At 50.3% G+C, this 16,348-nt stretch overlaps 1 protein-coding gene and 1 long non-coding RNA gene across 9 annotated transcripts in view; one reads left to right on the top strand and one right to left on the bottom strand.

Annotated features, from left to right (window-relative positions):
* Positions 1–16,348, top strand: part of CTIF (cap binding complex dependent translation initiation factor) — a 260,002-nt gene that overhangs the window by 152,889 nt on the left and 90,765 nt on the right. The window lies entirely within an intron of this gene.
* On the bottom strand, positions 7,700–15,824 carry LOC111740539. 2 transcript variants are annotated; one of them, XR_002780636.1, is made up of 3 exons: positions 15,451–15,824; positions 10,553–10,814; positions 7,700–8,028 (listed from the first exon to the last, which is right to left on the bottom strand). It is a non-coding gene; the product is annotated as an uncharacterized LOC111740539 (long non-coding RNA). The 2 variants fall into 2 exon arrangements; XR_002780638.1 differs by lacking the exon at positions 7,700–8,028 and adding an exon at positions 9,519–9,616.

The following is a 16,348-nucleotide window of genomic DNA, read 5'->3' as shown; positions in this document are numbered from 1 at the left end:
AGGAGAGAAAAAAATACAAATATTGACAACGCAAACAAAGATGTCTTTTTCATAGCATCCCACAGCAGGCAGATAAGACAAAGGCGAGTATACCCATCATAAGACCGATGTAGGAGAGACTCAGAGAGGCCATGCGATTTACTCGAGACCTTGCAGATCTGAAGCAGGTCCCACGTCGTGGAATAGCCAGATTCTTGTCCACAAAGTTCTGCAACATTGGCCCAGTGCAGAGGAACGTGCATTTCTTTCTCACCCATTCCGTCCCCGCACACAGCAGCCGGAGCAGCCAGGAGTGTTGAGAAGGAAGAGAATTCTCTCAGAATCTGCCCTAGGCATATGTTTTGTAAGAAGTCAGCTTTCCTTGTCTGCTTGGGGCTACGCCCATGGAGAGCGCCCCCCTCCCCAGCCCCCCAGCTCTGCTCAGCCCTGCAGGGCCACAGCTCACCTCAGAGTGCTTGCCCCAGCTCCTCCCACAGCCCCTCCCACTGGATATGGCAGCCAGCGCATCTCTTCTCCAGGTCCCTCAGGGCTGAGTCTCATAGCGAAGCTTTTGCTTGTAAAGGCCTAGCTTCCCATCCTGAGACTCCTCTGTGCGTTTTAGCAGAGCTCTTAATTCTCACAGAGGTGGCGGCACTTTGGAGTCCAATAAAGCGGGTATTTGGGATAAAGCTGGCCATCCTCCCCCGAGGCAGGGTTCGCTCTCGGTAAGGCTATTAGGGATATAGGGCTCTTCAGACTCCACTGAGCATGCCCTGTGAGCCCTGGCTCAAATCCAAGATGGGGCTGCCCAGCAGAGGGAGGGGCCAGGCTGGAGCGGAGGCCTGAATCCCACCTGCTCCTTCTGGGGCTGGAAGTCAGGGAGACCTTCAAGGTTGCCCCTTCTGGTAATGACTGTCCACCAGAAACAGGTCAGCGCTGCCCCCATCAAGCATCGCTTTGGTCGAAGAGATGACGTTAGATTAGCTACATTAAAATTGTTTGAATCCCAGGATTCATTGAGATTCATTTACATCCTGTTTATGATCAGGGCAGCATCCTGGGGACAGAGGGAAATTTTCTTTCAGTGACTAAAGCACTTTGCAGTGTTGGCCTTACCAACCTCTTAATCCCCAGATGGTAGGAGCAGTACCTGTCACCAGCCCCTGTACAGATAGATAAGTGGGGCTGTATAAGGGGGCTTTGATCAAGAAGTTGGGGGCGGGGAGGGGTTCTGGATGCTTCTTGTAGGCCTAGGTCTGTGCCAGGCATTCCAGGAGCTTACAGTCTAGTTGGATAGAAAAGGTAAACTGGACGACTCACACTTAATAACACTAATGCTTGTGTGTGTGTAATAGTACAATGCCAGGCCATAGGCCCTGGGACTTCAGAGAAAGGGTTTAGAGTAGCCAAGAAGCCTTCCTGGAGGACGTGGAACATGATCTGTCCCTTCAATGGGACCGGCAAAGGGCAGGGAGAAGCACATTCCTGGCAAGTGACTAAGCACAGAGGCAAGGGTCCCGAGGTGGGACCTGCGTGTGTGGGCAGACTAGCCTGACTTCAGAAGCCACTGCTCAGGGTCTGAGGGGCCAAGGAGAGAAGGCATGTCAGAGAGGTGGGCCTCTTCTGAGAGCCTGAAAAGCCAGGAAAGAGTTTGGACCTGGTACACCAAGCCGAAGGTGCATCCATCGGTGCAGGCTATAAGAGGGCATCATTGGACAGGGACAGCAGGTGTCAAGGCACGCGGTGGAAGGCACATGACACGCGGATGGTCGTGTAGGGGAGGAAAGTGCGTGTTGGAGAGAAGGAGGAGGCGAGATTGGAAGCTGGAGGAAGAGAGAAATTACGAGGGGAGGAGAGGGGACCTGAATCGATTCCGTATCTCGGATTTTTGCCTCGAGTCCCAGAGCCCAATTGTCATCCTTTCAGACTGGAGATGGCAGAGTGCTTGCTGGTGATGAAGTTTCTCCAGTCAAAATAGGTCATGATCAAAATCTGAAACCTCCTACCCAGGGGTGCCTAGGGCTGGTGAGAGGCGTAGGTGCTCCCATCCCACCTGGGGTCCTCCCCGGGAGCCCTGCCCCTGGATGGGGCGGAGACAGGAACAGCCCCTGCCTGCTTGTGGAGGGGGAATGGAAGACTGGGGGAGGGCGGGGCTGGTTGTTGTCCCCTGTGTCCAGGGAAGCGGAGGAGTCAGCAAGGGCACACCAGGGTGGTCTGGTGGTTCGGATGGCTTCGTTCCTGGGAACGGTTGCCACGAAGCCTTTTCCCCGGCTTCTCCATAGCAGCGACTGTTCCTTCCCGGAGTGTTATGAAAACCTGCAATTACCGAACCACCCCTGGGTGGGAGCAGTCAGACCTTCTCTTCTTTCTTCCAAGATACACTGAGTCAAGACCCGGTCAGTGCAGAAAGTGTATTCTCCTCCCACGTTCCTTCCTGCACAGCCCCAGGGGGCTGTGGTTAATGAGCATGGCGATGATGTATTTCATGCCTGGGTAGGAAGGTGAAGGGGATTGGATGGACGCCTGTGCCCCTCCAGGCTCTGAAGCCAGCTGTCCTGCTCTCAGCATACTCTGGGGCCACTCAGCAGATCCCACAATATCCCCAAGGTTTAGGGCCCCTCTCCGCCTCCAGCTGAACCACGCGGAAGTCAGAGCTGTGGATGGAAGCTTTGGAGAGGACTTCGAGCTGGAATGTGTGATGCACGGCTTAGTGGAACGCTCCACCCAGGCTGCCGCTTTGGGGTGGCTCAGAGTTTTGCTCTTTCTTGTTCTTCCAGTGATTTTTTTTTTTTTTTGGCATATTTGTTTCCTGGCCCCTTTCCTTTACATGTGTTTGGGAGTGTGGGGAGAGAAGAAAAAACATAAAGAATGGGTAGCTCCAGATCTGAAACTTTCTCCATGGAAGAAAGAATATAAACAACAGTCGTGCATCATGAATTTTCTGGACCTGCACCACATGGCCAGTGAGCCCCCAGACTCCAGGTGGCCTTCCTGGGGAAGGCGATGTTGGTTCAACCTCAGACAGAAAGGGTAGAGGAGCCTCCCGTTGGGGCAGGCTGACCTCAGGACCTCACCTCACTCCTCCTCATCCTTGGGCAGCTCTCTGGCATCCTGACCAGTTGCCTAGTCACCTGCTCCACCTGTTCCGCTGGCTGCTCCTTGGTGACCCGCTACTTTGCATGCTCACTCCTACCTTCTGCTCATAGCCCTGTCTCCACAACCTACCACGTGGCTCCATATCACTCAGCAGCCCTGTGCTGGGTGCAGAGAATCCAGTGAGGGGCGCTGAGGCCATCACATGATATAACTTATCTTTACCGCCTTCCCCTAAGAAGGGGTTGGCTACTTCCTTGGCTTCACCAGGACCGTGTTCGGGTTAGCCTTATACACGTGCTCCTCTTAGGGGCACGCAGCATCCCTCCAAGGCTCATGGAGATCATCTTGTCCAGGCGTCTCATTTTCCAACAAAATTGGGCTCCCCAAGGTCTAAGATGACCTTGGCAGAGCCAGACTGTAATCTGGGTCTCTAGCTCCTGTCCTGATACTTCTCCTAACTTTTGGCAAGGCCCCACCCTGCCTATCAGCAAGAATCAGAGTGTACTAGAAGTTCAGAACAGGAAGAAAACCCGGAACAACCCATTTTCTTGTAAGCTGCACAAGGAATTCCAGGGACCGTTTGCCCCTTACCCGGAAAGAAGAAAGAAAATCCATCCCTAAAAATAAAAAGCGGAGAGAAATAAATGACCTTAAATATTAACCGAAAAAAAGCAGAGTGGAAAAACTATGCATAGTATGCTACTATCTCTCCCTAAAAAGGCAGATGTAAATATATAATGATATTACATTAAAGATAATGAATAGATAAGCCATAAAACCAATAAAATGGTTATTTATGGTGGCAAAAGAGGGAGGAAGAGAAGGCAGATGTCATTGAATACCTTGTTTTGCAGATTTAGTTTGGGAACCGTGTAAATATTTTACGTAATTAAAAATAAAAATTAAATTGAAATTAAAACACACCATTTTGCTGTGCCAGAGAGAACAGGAGTGTTACCTGAGCCAGGGTGTCCGGGCCAGCCCTGTGGCATTTATGGTGGGAGTGACCAGGAGTGGGAAGGGTTTCATAGCAATCAGTCAGGGTGCCATGGCTACTCAGGTCCTTACCCTTGGCCCACCCTGACTGTTCTTCTGTGTCCTCAGGGAGGAGAGAAGCTCTGGCTTCAGAAGAAGCAGTCTCAGCTCCCTGCACCTCTCTCCAGCTGTGGTGAGCTTGATGGGAGCCCAGGACAGCCAAAAACAGACCATTAAGAGATTATTCATAAGTTGTAGAAATATTACAATGTTAGAGCTTAATGGATCATGAGAAATCATTTTCTCTAGTCCCCACCCCTCTGCCAAATCTGCAAGCAAAGCCTGGGCTCTCCCCAGCTTTCCACTTTTTAGCTGTGTGACTTGGGCATGTTACTTAACCTCTCTGTGCCTGTTTTGTTAGCTGTAAAATGAGGGCAGTAAGGTTGCTGTCTACCCCACGGAGTTGTGGAGGTGATTGAATCAGTTAACTTGTGTTCTTAGAGCAGTGCCTTGGACATAGTACCAGTCAAGGACCATCATTATCATGGTTGTTGTGGTTGTTGTTATTGCTGTTGTTATAAAAAAGGACTGAGGCCCAGAGAGGTGTTTTCATTAACCTGGTGGCACGTAGCTGGCAGCCGTGGAGCTGGAGTGGAGCCACCTCTGCAACCAGAGTTCCCTGTTCCTTTGTCCCCCCCTCTTTTTTGGTATTCATTGCCAGGCAGTGGATACTCAGTGGGTCTAAAGTGCTACCAGAAATGAAAATGTGAATCCGCCCCCCAGGCCCAGCCCCCATCCTGTACCTTTGCCAGCACCGGCCCCCACTCACCCCTCAACCACACCACTTCCCCTCCTGGCCTGGGCTGGCAGCGGAGACCCCCCTTGGTTTCCCACCCAACGGGAATGGGCTCGCAGGGCTGTACCGAGAGACTGTCCTTCTGCCACCCTCTCCTCCCCCTCATCTGCCCTCAGGGCCATGCTAGGCACAGGAAGGAAACAGTGCCAGTGAATCTGCTGGCACCAGGGCCTCCTGAGGCCTCACTTTCTGGCCTCCAAAACGCCCCCCTCATCCCCCGGCTCAGAAACCACTTCCCACAATCCCACAGTAAGAACCTAGACTTCCATTTCCAGTGGAGCCTGACGCTTCCTGTAGCGAGCCTGGCAGGCGCAGAAGAACAAGATGTGGTCCCCACCTGCCCTCCAGGAATGAGCTGTGACACAGGTGCAAACTCGGTTGCTAGAGACAGAGGGCATTCACCATGGGAACTGCCCGGTGACCAGGACAGTTCCCCAAAGGAGGTGGGCTCGAGCGCTTGTCGAGGCCAAGACAAGTAAGGAGGAAGTTCCAGCAGGGGAATGGCGTGGACACTCCCAGTGAAGAGGGAGCGGGCGGGCTGGAGCACAGCAGCTCAGATATCCAGGGGGTTTTCAAGCCTTTGAGACTCCCCGAGGGGCCAGCAGGAGAATCCAAACCCTTCTAAACAGCCCACACTGGCACTGTACACCTGAGGTCCGTGGAAGAGGCCAGCATGCCACGACACCCAGGGCATGCCAGAGGAGGTGTCTTCCGGGCTCGGGCCTCCTGGGTTCACATAGGGCGCAGGGAGCAGAGGAGAGGCCAACGCACCGGGTCCGGAGTCGTGACCTGTCAGTGGCAGTCTCCCTAATGCAGCTATGACAGCAGCTGCAGGACCTCCTTACCGAGCCCTTGCTCTCTGTCAGGCACTGGGCCAAGTGAAGTTTATTTAATCCTCAGATCCTATGTAATACCGTTTATCATCCTTATTCCCCCATATTAAAACGGAAAACTAAGGCGCAGGCCAATAAGAGTCTTGAGAGGAGGAGGTACCAGGGCTCTGATCTGAACCCAGCCCTGGCTGGCTCCAGAGTCAGGCTCTTACCCCTGTGCCAAGGGTACCTTTTCGCTTTTCAAATCACACTATGTAGACCCTGCCCATGTGGGTGGAGTGAGCTCTCGCCGGAACAGAGCTTGGAGGGCACCCCAAGACTCGGTCCCTCAGCCAAGCCATCACTCAGCCACTTTGGTGGTTTTGACCATTACGTAGTTTGGAATTATTTTTATTCTTAGTCAAATATTTAATTTTTACCCATAATGGACAGTTGGTTAGAGCAGGAAGCATTAAAGAACCCTGATATTAAAGGCTGGCTCAAGAGGAACACACAAATGGTCACAAATCTGCACGTTTGCCTCGGTGCTCTGCCTGGATCTGAGGAGACATTCGTCTAGTCAGAGTCTTTGTGGGGAAGCTCTGGGAGCCTGCAGAGCGCCACTCCCCAGGCCGGAGGGAGACATAACCCGGCTGGCGTCCGATTCTGCTCACGAGGCGTCAAGACCCTCCACACTCACGCCCTGTTTAATCTGGGCAGAAGTGATTACAAATGCTTCCTGAAAATCTCAGGTCTCATCATTTAGAAACAAAGCAAGAAAATTACAAACACAAGCCAGTTGATTTTTATTTTTTAAAAAACAAACAAACATAAAATTCAAGAATTTCAAACAGTGGGCCACGAAATCAGTTTTTGCTTTTTGTTTCTTTTTCTGCCTTATATAGTCAAACTCTAGCCTACATGTTAGCATATATCTGGTGCCAAAGCCACAATATAATGGTAATATGTCATTTTGAAATTTCTTTGCAGAAAATCATGCTTTTGCTTTCATAACTCATTTACAATAAATGAAGGAGAAGGCATCACTTGATAAGTGGGAAAAGGTTAAATTTTGCTTTTATTCATGGATTTTATTGAAGATCATACTAAACATGAAACTTATAATTCACTCCCAATAACATTATCAATCTAAAAACTATGCTTTATGTAAAATAACTTGTATATCATATACTATTGAAAATGATGAAATATTTTTTTTAATTCCTAAGAGTGTTTGCAAGATGATACTCTCAAGGAACTCTCAAGTCTAAAAAGTTAAGCAAGGCTGTGACCATCCCGCTAAACTGCCTTAGTTTCCCCACTCATTAAAGAGCTAGGTCTCCTGGTGGGTGCCATATAGGCCCCCACTAGAGACAGGGTCTCGCCTTGGGAAGCTTGACCCAAGGCAAACTTGAAAAAGCAAACTGATTTGTTTATGGTGCTGCATGGGGTCTACCCGGGCCTGTGTTCCCTGGGATGTAGAAGTTTGACCACTCTTCAGACTCTGCTTAAGTTCCATCAAGGACTTCCTATGAGTCTTAAGGACACAAATGTACAGGGAGCTCTGTGTTCACCTCCGGTGGGACCACCCTTATGGTGAGCGGTCTCTGCAGTCTGACCTGCTGCTATGTGAAGCAGTCAGTTTTACCGTATATTATTCGGTTTGCTGGTGCCTAAGAAAATGACTTAAGAAAAATTGCCACTGAGCCTTTGTTGAGTCTGGTTCCTCCTGGAATGCCCTCTCCACTTCTCTAACCATATCCTACTCATTTTTTTAAACTTGATTTTGACCAAATTTCAGACATACGGAAAAGTTGTAAGAGAAGTACAAAGAATTCACATATATTCTTCATCCAGATTCCTCAAATTTTAACATTTTACCACATTTGCTTTGTCTCTATCTCTCTTATATACAATTTCTTTCTGACCTGTTTGAGAGCAAGTTGCCAAAATGAGGCAAATACTTCAACTGTGTTCTTTATGAAGACATTTATTTATCATCACAGTACAATGATCAAAATCAGGAAACTAGCCGATGGAATTCTGCTCTCGGCGCTACAGTCCTGCTTCTCCTGTGATTCTAGACCGTGGGTTACATTTAGTCATCATGGCTCTTTAGTTCCCAAGTCTTTGTATTTCATGACATTGACTTTTTTATGAAATGACTAGCTTATTTTTGTAGGAGATCTCTCGATTTGGGTTCCTCCGCCATTTCCTCTTGATCAGACTCAGGTTAAATGCACCTGATGATGTGGTGCCCTTCTCGCTGCACCCCATCGGGAGAGTCACGCTGTCCTTGCATCCCATGACCTGTGATGTTAACCGATTACTTGGTTAAGGCAGTGTCTGCCAAGGTTTTCACTGTAAAGTTACGAGATTTCCCTTAGTAATTAAGAAATAGCTTGTGGGGAGATATTTTGAGACTATGCCAATATTCTGTTTTTCTGAAACTTTCACCCACTAGCCTCCATCGATGACTCTTGCTTGGAACAATTATTATTATGGTGGTTGCCATATGATTTTCTAATTCCACCATTTCTTCCAATTTTACTAGTTGTCGTTCCACTGTCAGGGAGAGCCTCTGGGTGATTTTAAACTCACTACTCTAAGCCTCAGGCCCCCAGTATTTATGGGCTAAGAAAAGCAAGTCCTTGTCACCTATCTTAACATCCCTGAATGTATACAGAGAATCCTGGCTGATGGGTATTTAATGTGAAAGCTATTAGTATCCTGCTATAGTTTACCTGTGCTTTGGAAGATTCAGCCCAGGAACCCATCTGCAGAGCAGCAGTGTCCCAAGATGGCTGGGCGAGCCTGGGGTACTTGATGTGCGTGAAGCTGTCGAGTGGCTCTCCCTCCACCATAAGTCTTGCCATGGACTTGTCAGTTCTACCAGCCCTGGCTGAAAAATGGGGCCCGAGGGAGGCCCTACTTCAGCTAACTCCATTTCACATTTCCTCTCCTTCTCGGGATGGAAAAAATGGCCCTTCAGGGACGGAGCAAACCTGTCAGTAATGAAGTTATAAGGGAGGAGGCTATCCCAGGAGGGCGGCCAGGGTATGATAGCTGATGGAGTGATGTAGGCGGGCAGCAGGCAGTATTTCCCTGGAGAGCCTGGACGGTCGGTGCTGCTCCACTGCCCACAAAGCCGAACCAGCTCAGGGATTGCCCAGGATGCCCCGCTTCCCAAAATGGAGCCATCTTTCCTTCACCTTTCCCAGAGTCCTCCAGGGCTAGCAGAGGCAGAGGAGTGAGTAGGCAAGGTGAGCCCTGTGCTCATCCCTTTCAGCTCTACCCTTCCTCACCTGTTTTCCAGTCATGAGGTCCATTTTGATTAATAAAACAAATGAGGGGCAGAGAGGTTAGGTAGCTTGTCTAAGACCACCCAGCTAGATATGGACAATACGAGGGTGTGAACATGGGTGTGTCAGGTTCCCAAGTTGCCATCCCATCATACTGCTTCTTCAGGTGAAGACTCCTAGGAGGACTGCTGAGACCCAGGCGGGCCTCCTGGAGGAGGTGCTGATTGCAGAATAGGTAGGTGAGAGATAGGAAGTCTCCAGAGCTAACTGTTGGTTGGCGATTGGATACCTCCAGTGACAGGGAGCTCACCATGTGCCCAGGCAGCCCTCTCTACTGTGGGGCAGCTCCCCCTGTGAGGAAGGACCTCTGCTAGGTGAGCTCAGGCCGTTCTCTGGCCTTCCTTCCTCCATAGTTCAGAAGGACTCAGCAGCTGGTCACCCCTGGGATTTAAAATTGCTCAGAAGACCTCCTCTCCATGCCCCTTCCTCTTTGTCCTCCCTGTTCCAGTGTGAGGGCTGTTCCACCAAATGGAGATGGCGAGATTCAAATAGGTGACAAACAGGGCTGGTTCCTGAGTAGGCCTCTGAAGTCATGCCTGCAGCAAAGTGAGATAACGTGGAGCCAGCCAAGGCCTATTGGCCAGCTGTGGTGGCCACTGATGGCCAGGCTTTAGGCTGGGAGTAGAGGAAGTCACTGGAGATAGACCTCACACCTCTGAGGACCTTGTGGACAGTGTTTCCCTTGGGATGATAGTGGTGAGTATTTGTCAATGAAGACTTTCATGGTGAGAAACTATATCTAAAATACAGCCCTTAAAGGCCAGAATGAGAGCAGAAGCCAGAATCCGGACATCCGGGGGTTTCTTCCTTGATTCCTGACACTTGAAACAGCCTATTTCTCCACAACCTCATTTTCCCACCTGTACTATGGGTGTGCTAATGCTCATCACTTCCTCTAAATAGCTGATGGATTTATGCTATATTTCATGGAAAACCTACAATGTAATATTATTACAAGGAAACACTAATATAATGTTTACATGGACTCCTTTAAAACACATAGGAAAGGGGAAAAAAATAAAACACATAGGAACTCTATGAGATGGATACTCTTTTTGTCTCCATTTTAGAGATGATCAAGCTAAGGCCCAGAGAGGTTAAGGAACTTGCCCAACATTGCACAGCTAGAAGTGCAGAGCCAAGATTTGAACTCCGGGGGTCTGGCTCCTAAGTCTATACTTTGAACTATGACACTATATTGCCTCTTGATAAATACCCTGGAAGTTTGTATTCAGCACCTTCTGTATTCCAGGTACTGAGGGGCTATGGGAGGCCACACAGTGTGTCAAATACACAGGCGTAGCTGGGCCTCCTCGGTTTTTTAGGAAGAATTGATGGGAACTGGTAGGATCTTCAGACTCCAGAAAGATGGCATAGCCAGATTTTGCTTCCTGCTGTTGATTTACATGACTTGATCAATTTAGCCACACATAGCGAGACCTAGAAAATCCAATATCCTAGCTGAGACTGACCTGTATCTGTGGCTAGAGGCCACCAGCCTCTGAGCGAGCGCCCAGGTGGACACGTAGCTTGGCGAATGCCTGGACTCTCCAGCAGGCTGCACTGAGGGTCCACAGGCTGGACCTCGGAGGCTGCAGGGCTTGGCAGGGCCGGGCGGAAGGGCGAGGGCCTTCCCCTGGAAACTCTCCACCGGGGCAGCCGCGTGCTCTTCCCATGACATCACGCTGCCTCCGAACGTATGAGGCCAAGGATTCTTGGAATGCCTGATTCACCCTGGAACAAAAATAATACTTCATATTCGTAATGTGCCTTTGTTCCCCAAACGCTCTCCCGGGCTTGATTGTATTGAACTTCAGACCAGCCTTGTGACCCAAGCAGGAATGCAGGGAAGGCGTGAACCCACCTAAAGGAACTCCTTGAGTGGGGACTTGGTATTCCCATTCTGCAAGCGTGACTACGGACACGTGAGTTGTCAGGTGATTGGCCAAAGCCACCCAGCAAATTGGTGCTGGGCAAGGCCGGCCGAGAGTCCCGGATTGTCAGTGGGGTTTGGAGGAGGGCTTCAGAAATGCCTTGGCAGATGAGCGAGACTCAGAGCCCCATCTAATACCCCCCAAAAGGCCATTCTTCCATGGCCTCTGTGCTGCCCCAAGATGGAGGAAGGTGGCAAAAGCCTGCAGCTCCTCCTTCCTTACCCCTGGGTATAGCGGCGAAGCCAGAGGGCCACCGACAACTCGTCCCCACCCCCAGCCCTGCCCCACAGGCCCCAGCCACAGGAACTAGCAGGCTGTGGTGGGGAAAGGATTGTTCCCAGCACAGATGGAAACCCGAGGGCCACACGTGGCTTCTGTGGTTTTCCCCAGACGCAGTGGAGCCAAGGCTGGAAGGCCGGATTTCCAAACCTTGAGGCAGAGCTCCCGTCCAGAGCCTCCCAGCCTTCCCCTCCCACGGGCCTCAGCTTCCTTGTTCCCAGTGGCCTTGGCTCAGTCTTTGACCTTTGTTTCTGCAAATCTAGCCCACCCTGCCAGCCCACAGCCCCTTCCCACTGGCTTTGGCCAAGGCCCGGAGTTCTCTGGGTTTGGGCTTCCGTGGCTCAGCAGTGGTGTGCAGGCTGCCCTGGGCCTTCAGGACCCCGGAACGGGCCTCAGAATCGTGCAGCGGGAGAGCGTGGTGGAGGAGGACACGCGTGCTAAGGCCAGACTACCTAAATTCAAACCCAAGCTCTGCCTCTTGCAAGCTGTGTGGCCTCAGGCAAAGACTTACCTTTCTCTGCCTCACAGACCTCTCTGTAAAATGGGGTTAACAACAGCCCCTTCCTCTTAGGGCTGAATGAAAGCCGTGACTGGCACATACTTAGTGCTTCATATATGTTTTTATTCCTTGTGATCTTGGGTCCAGTCCTATTCCTCAGGACAGCCCTCTGGCCAGGGCTGGCTTCATGGGTGTACACTGTGCGCAGTGACACGGGGATCCATGTTCATAAGGGCCATGCTTGGTTTGCTCAGGTGTGACTTCTGAAATTCTTAATAGTGTTTGAAGAAGAGGCCCACATTTCATTTTGCACTGGGTCCCACAAATTAAGTAGGTGATCCTGCCTCTAGGATGCCCCTGTGATGCTCTCTGCTTCCTTTTTTCTTTTTTTCGTGACTCTCGTCCCTGGTCGTATCCAGATACATGTTTTTGTAATTACTTGATTAGTGTCTGTCTCTCCAATTGGAGCCTAAGCACCATAGGGGCACAGTGCTGTTTCCTCGGGGCCTGGCACATTGTGGGGCTCACCTGAAGCATGAATGAATGTCCAGCCCCCATGCCAGACCCCGAGGGAGATTTAGAGAAGGTTCTGCCCCCTCTGATGGAAGGGGATGCTTTTAAGGGCATATAGGAGGAACACACAACGCCTACTGATGGCAGAGACTAGGGAAGTCAGACCATAATCACACTAGGAGTCTGGAGAGAGGGCGGGGGTTTCTTGGGGGTTGGGGGGGTTTTTGGGCGGTTTTGGGCTTTAAGGTCCAAGGGGGTTTGGGGGGGTTTTTGGGGGCTTGTTTGGGGCCGGTTGACCGGTTTTTTTCCCCCCCCATTCCCAGCTCCCCTGGAGTGTTCCGGACCGATGTTGCCTTGGGCAAGCCCATTGCCACCTGATTAACCTCCAGGCAGAGCAGAATCTCAGAACATGTTTAAATAATGAAGCAATAAACGGACCAGCCTTTCCCCTCATCATTCATTGGTTCATTCATTCTGTAGTTGTTGAGAAGAGTCTTTTCTCTGCCTTCAGGGCACAGAGGTACCAGTCAGACCCACTCATTTCCATTCCAGAGCATCCCGCTGGCCAGGTAAACATCTGGTTTCTAAAACTTTCAACCATGCAGTGAGAGATCAAGCTTCTTGCATGAACTTTTGCCTTGAATTACTTCTGTCTTGAATTACTTCCTGCCCAACTCTGAGCAAGAGGAGAGTCCCATAATCTGTCGGGGTGGGAGCGTCTCAGGCTTGGCTGAACGTCCGGGGCAGCAGAAGTTCCTGAAGCACACAGGCACGCTCCTCATGGAACCGTCAGGAGACCCCAGTGGCAGGAGTGGGCTTGGCACTCAGAGAGCCAGCTAGTACGGTGCCACGATGTTGGTGATGGCCCTGGCAATTACAGGGCGATTCGGTTGTGTAAGCTTTGTAGTGATGCCCCGGTTCTCCAGAGAGCCCCGAGACCTCAAATAAATAATTGTCACATCCAGCCATAGAGCATTTTAGGCGGCGCCTTCAGAGCAGAAACACAGATCGGAGTCCAGTACAGGCTCGGTGCTAACTAGCGTGGCAACCCAAGAGGATCGAAGCGACCTCCTGGAACCTTTGTTTTCTCATCCGTAAAACTGTCATGCTGTCACGCACATAACCCTCACAGCCACCCTGGAGTGGGGTGGGGCGCCGACTTAGCGGGGAACAGAGACACAGAGAAGTAAAATCATCCAGAGCCACACAACTATGAGCGGCCGAGCCAGGCTCTGAGCTGGTCGCAGTCTCGCAGACTGACCTGACAAGGAGTATCCTGCAGAACAGACTCAGTGGGTTTCCATCATCTAATTCAGTCCTGAGTACATAGTAGGTGCTCAGTTAACACAGGCCGCTATGACCCTTGTCCCCTTATTAAGCCAATATCATGTCCCCCTCTGTCGGGTCCCTGAAGAGGGGAATGAGTCTGCCCTGTGCTTTTCCTCATTAAGCTTTGCAGTCATTCTGCAGACTGGGGTGGGCGTGTGTGGCAGGCTTTATTTCCGGGCCTGACATGCCAACCCTAAGCTTAGCAGCCCCCCTGCACCTGAGCCTCTAGGCCCGCCTCAGCTCGTGCTTTGTCCCAGCGGCTGGAGCAGCGAAGGTGGGACCCCATGCAGGGCGTGTGTAGGTGGGCAGGAATGGAGGCGCCTAAGCTCCAGAATAAGCAGTCATCACTTTTCCTGAAGGCAAGAAATATGAGCCCATACATAGTTTTAAAACCACTCGCCCTAGGAATTTTGCTTTCAGAAATTTTTAAGCAGACCTACAAATTATGTGGTAAAGTGTCCGACATTGAGAGAACCATAATAAGTCAGTGGCCCTCAGAATATCTAGTTGGGAACAATTATGAAATAAAAAATGAACAGAGAGACGTTTGTCTGCATTTGGACTGCTGTTAAAATCATCTTTTAAAACAAAATCTGAAGTTATTCTCCCTATACACCCACCTCCCAAAATGCAGCTGTGGTGTTCCGAGAACTTTTTTTCTTTTTTTTTAATAAAAGAGAGCAGCCTTAGAGTGAAACAAGACATCTGATTTCAGAACCCAAAGAAGAAAGAATAAACTAAATGAGTGATGGAAACAGCATACTGACAATTTCCAATCTCACACACACACACAAAAAAGGCATTATTTCCCTAACAGCAGGTGTTGTCAGTAGCACAAATGGAATATTAATCTTATCTCCTAAGCCATTCCTCCCCACCACTGCCACCAGAGAAAACTTCCCCAGAGAGATTAGAGCATAATAAGCAGTCAGGGAGGTGGATTTCCCCCCCTTTTTTGCTTACAGGGCTGCAAAACTGCATGTCTAGTATGTCTCTAAAACCTGGATCTGCATATCCATGTATCTGAGACCGAATGTGTTTCCTTGCCTGGTAAATGTGAGCAAAAGCAACTTATCCCCAGCCCAGCCAAACCTAAACCCACAGGTTTCATGGTGAGCGGCCAGCTGGACCCTGGAGTTGGGTATTGATGAAACCCAGGGCCAGGAAACACAGAAGGGAGAAGGGCTGGCTTGGGCCAGCTCAGCCAGTGACCGCCGACAAATATTTGTGAATGGCCAGAGCAGGGAAGCCTAGGTCTCCATTTTGGGAGACCAAGGCCCAGCCCCAATTCTATTCCAGTGGTTAGGGCCCTCACAGCTCTTTCCCAGGTTGAGGATGTGAGCCTCATGTGGCCGTTACCGCAGTAGGTCTCAGTGGTAATTCAGCCTTTCTCTCTTGAGGGGGTTGGATCTGAGGACGAATGGGAGAGAGGCCGGAGGTAGACTAGCTAACAGGCTGAGCACACTCCTGAGAGCCTCCATAAGGCCTTCTGGTGAGGGACTTCACCCCACTGAGCCTCAGTTGGCTTATCTGTAAAATAGGAAGAAGAGTCTTGACCGGCCTGCACACAGAGACCAGTCCCAGCAATCATGGGCCTAAGAACAAAGCAGGGCCTTGATCAAGAAGGAAAAGGGAAAAGAAAGACAGAGAGGCTCCATGCCCTGTGCTTCCATGGCATCGGCTTTTCCCTGCCCTCCTAGAGGCCACCCAGCCAGTCTTGCCGTCCAGTCTCATATCAGCCCACCTCCTTTTGACTCCATTAGTCTTGCCTTCCTAGTTACAAGGGGCCCCCTGAGGGCAGACTCCCAGGCCTCACCTCTCATGTGCAGACATCACTCCACGTGTGCCAAGGAGCTATCGCCCAGGCAGAGTGAGTCTGAGAAGACCCACTACCACCCAGCAACCTGGGCATTCTTGGTCATTGCTGTATTGATGGGGCTGGCCAGCTCCAAGGTCTTTTGAACTAGGAGGATATGAAATTCAAGCCCCCCTCAGAATTTCCAGGAAGGAACAGCAAACGCTCTGCAAGGCCCAGCCGAATTCTTCCTGAGCTCTTTTGACCACCAGCTATATAGAAATGACCTCCTTCCTCCCCTAGGTGGAGAGAAGTTTTGTTTGTTTGTTTATTTTGGGGAGAGGGAGGAGAATTTGAGCAGAGAGAGGGAAATCCCTGATATAGTAAGTAAGAAGCCAGACAGTTTCAAGATGAATGCTGGGAAGGACTCAGTCAGCCATCCTCCGGGGGCATTCCTTGGGCCGTAACTGCTGGCACCACAAAAATTCTAAATAAGGATGACAAAAGTTGTAAGAATTGAGCATTATCTGCCAGGGAATTTCCAACGTTCTTCTCTGGGCTTAAAAATTACTCACACTCATAGAACAAAGAGAATGGAAGGAGAAAGGGCCAATTAGTGGAAAGTAATTGAAAAATAAAAGTAGGGAGAATTCACAAAAGTCACAGGCACACGGCACCCTGGGGAGTTGGTGGGCCATGGAATGTCTTCTGTGGCCGGTTGGCTATCCCTGGAAAGAACCTGATGTAATGACTCACTTTTTTGATGGGGCCCAACTCTTCCCCGGACGCCCATGCTGGTGATCCCCACAAATGGACCATCCTCCAGAATTTACAGCATTAGGACCATTGACGATCCCTGTGTTTAGGAGACTATTGGGAAATGAAACTGGGTATCTTAGGCATGCCAGTGTGGCAGGGG

The sequence above is a fragment of the Pteropus vampyrus genome, unplaced genomic scaffold (genome assembly GCF_000151845.1).
Source record: "Pteropus vampyrus isolate Shadow unplaced genomic scaffold, Pvam_2.0 Scaffold3, whole genome shotgun sequence".
Taxonomy (NCBI): Eukaryota; Metazoa; Chordata; class Mammalia; order Chiroptera; family Pteropodidae; genus Pteropus; species Pteropus vampyrus.
This window is presented reverse-complemented; position numbering and strand designations above follow the sequence as displayed.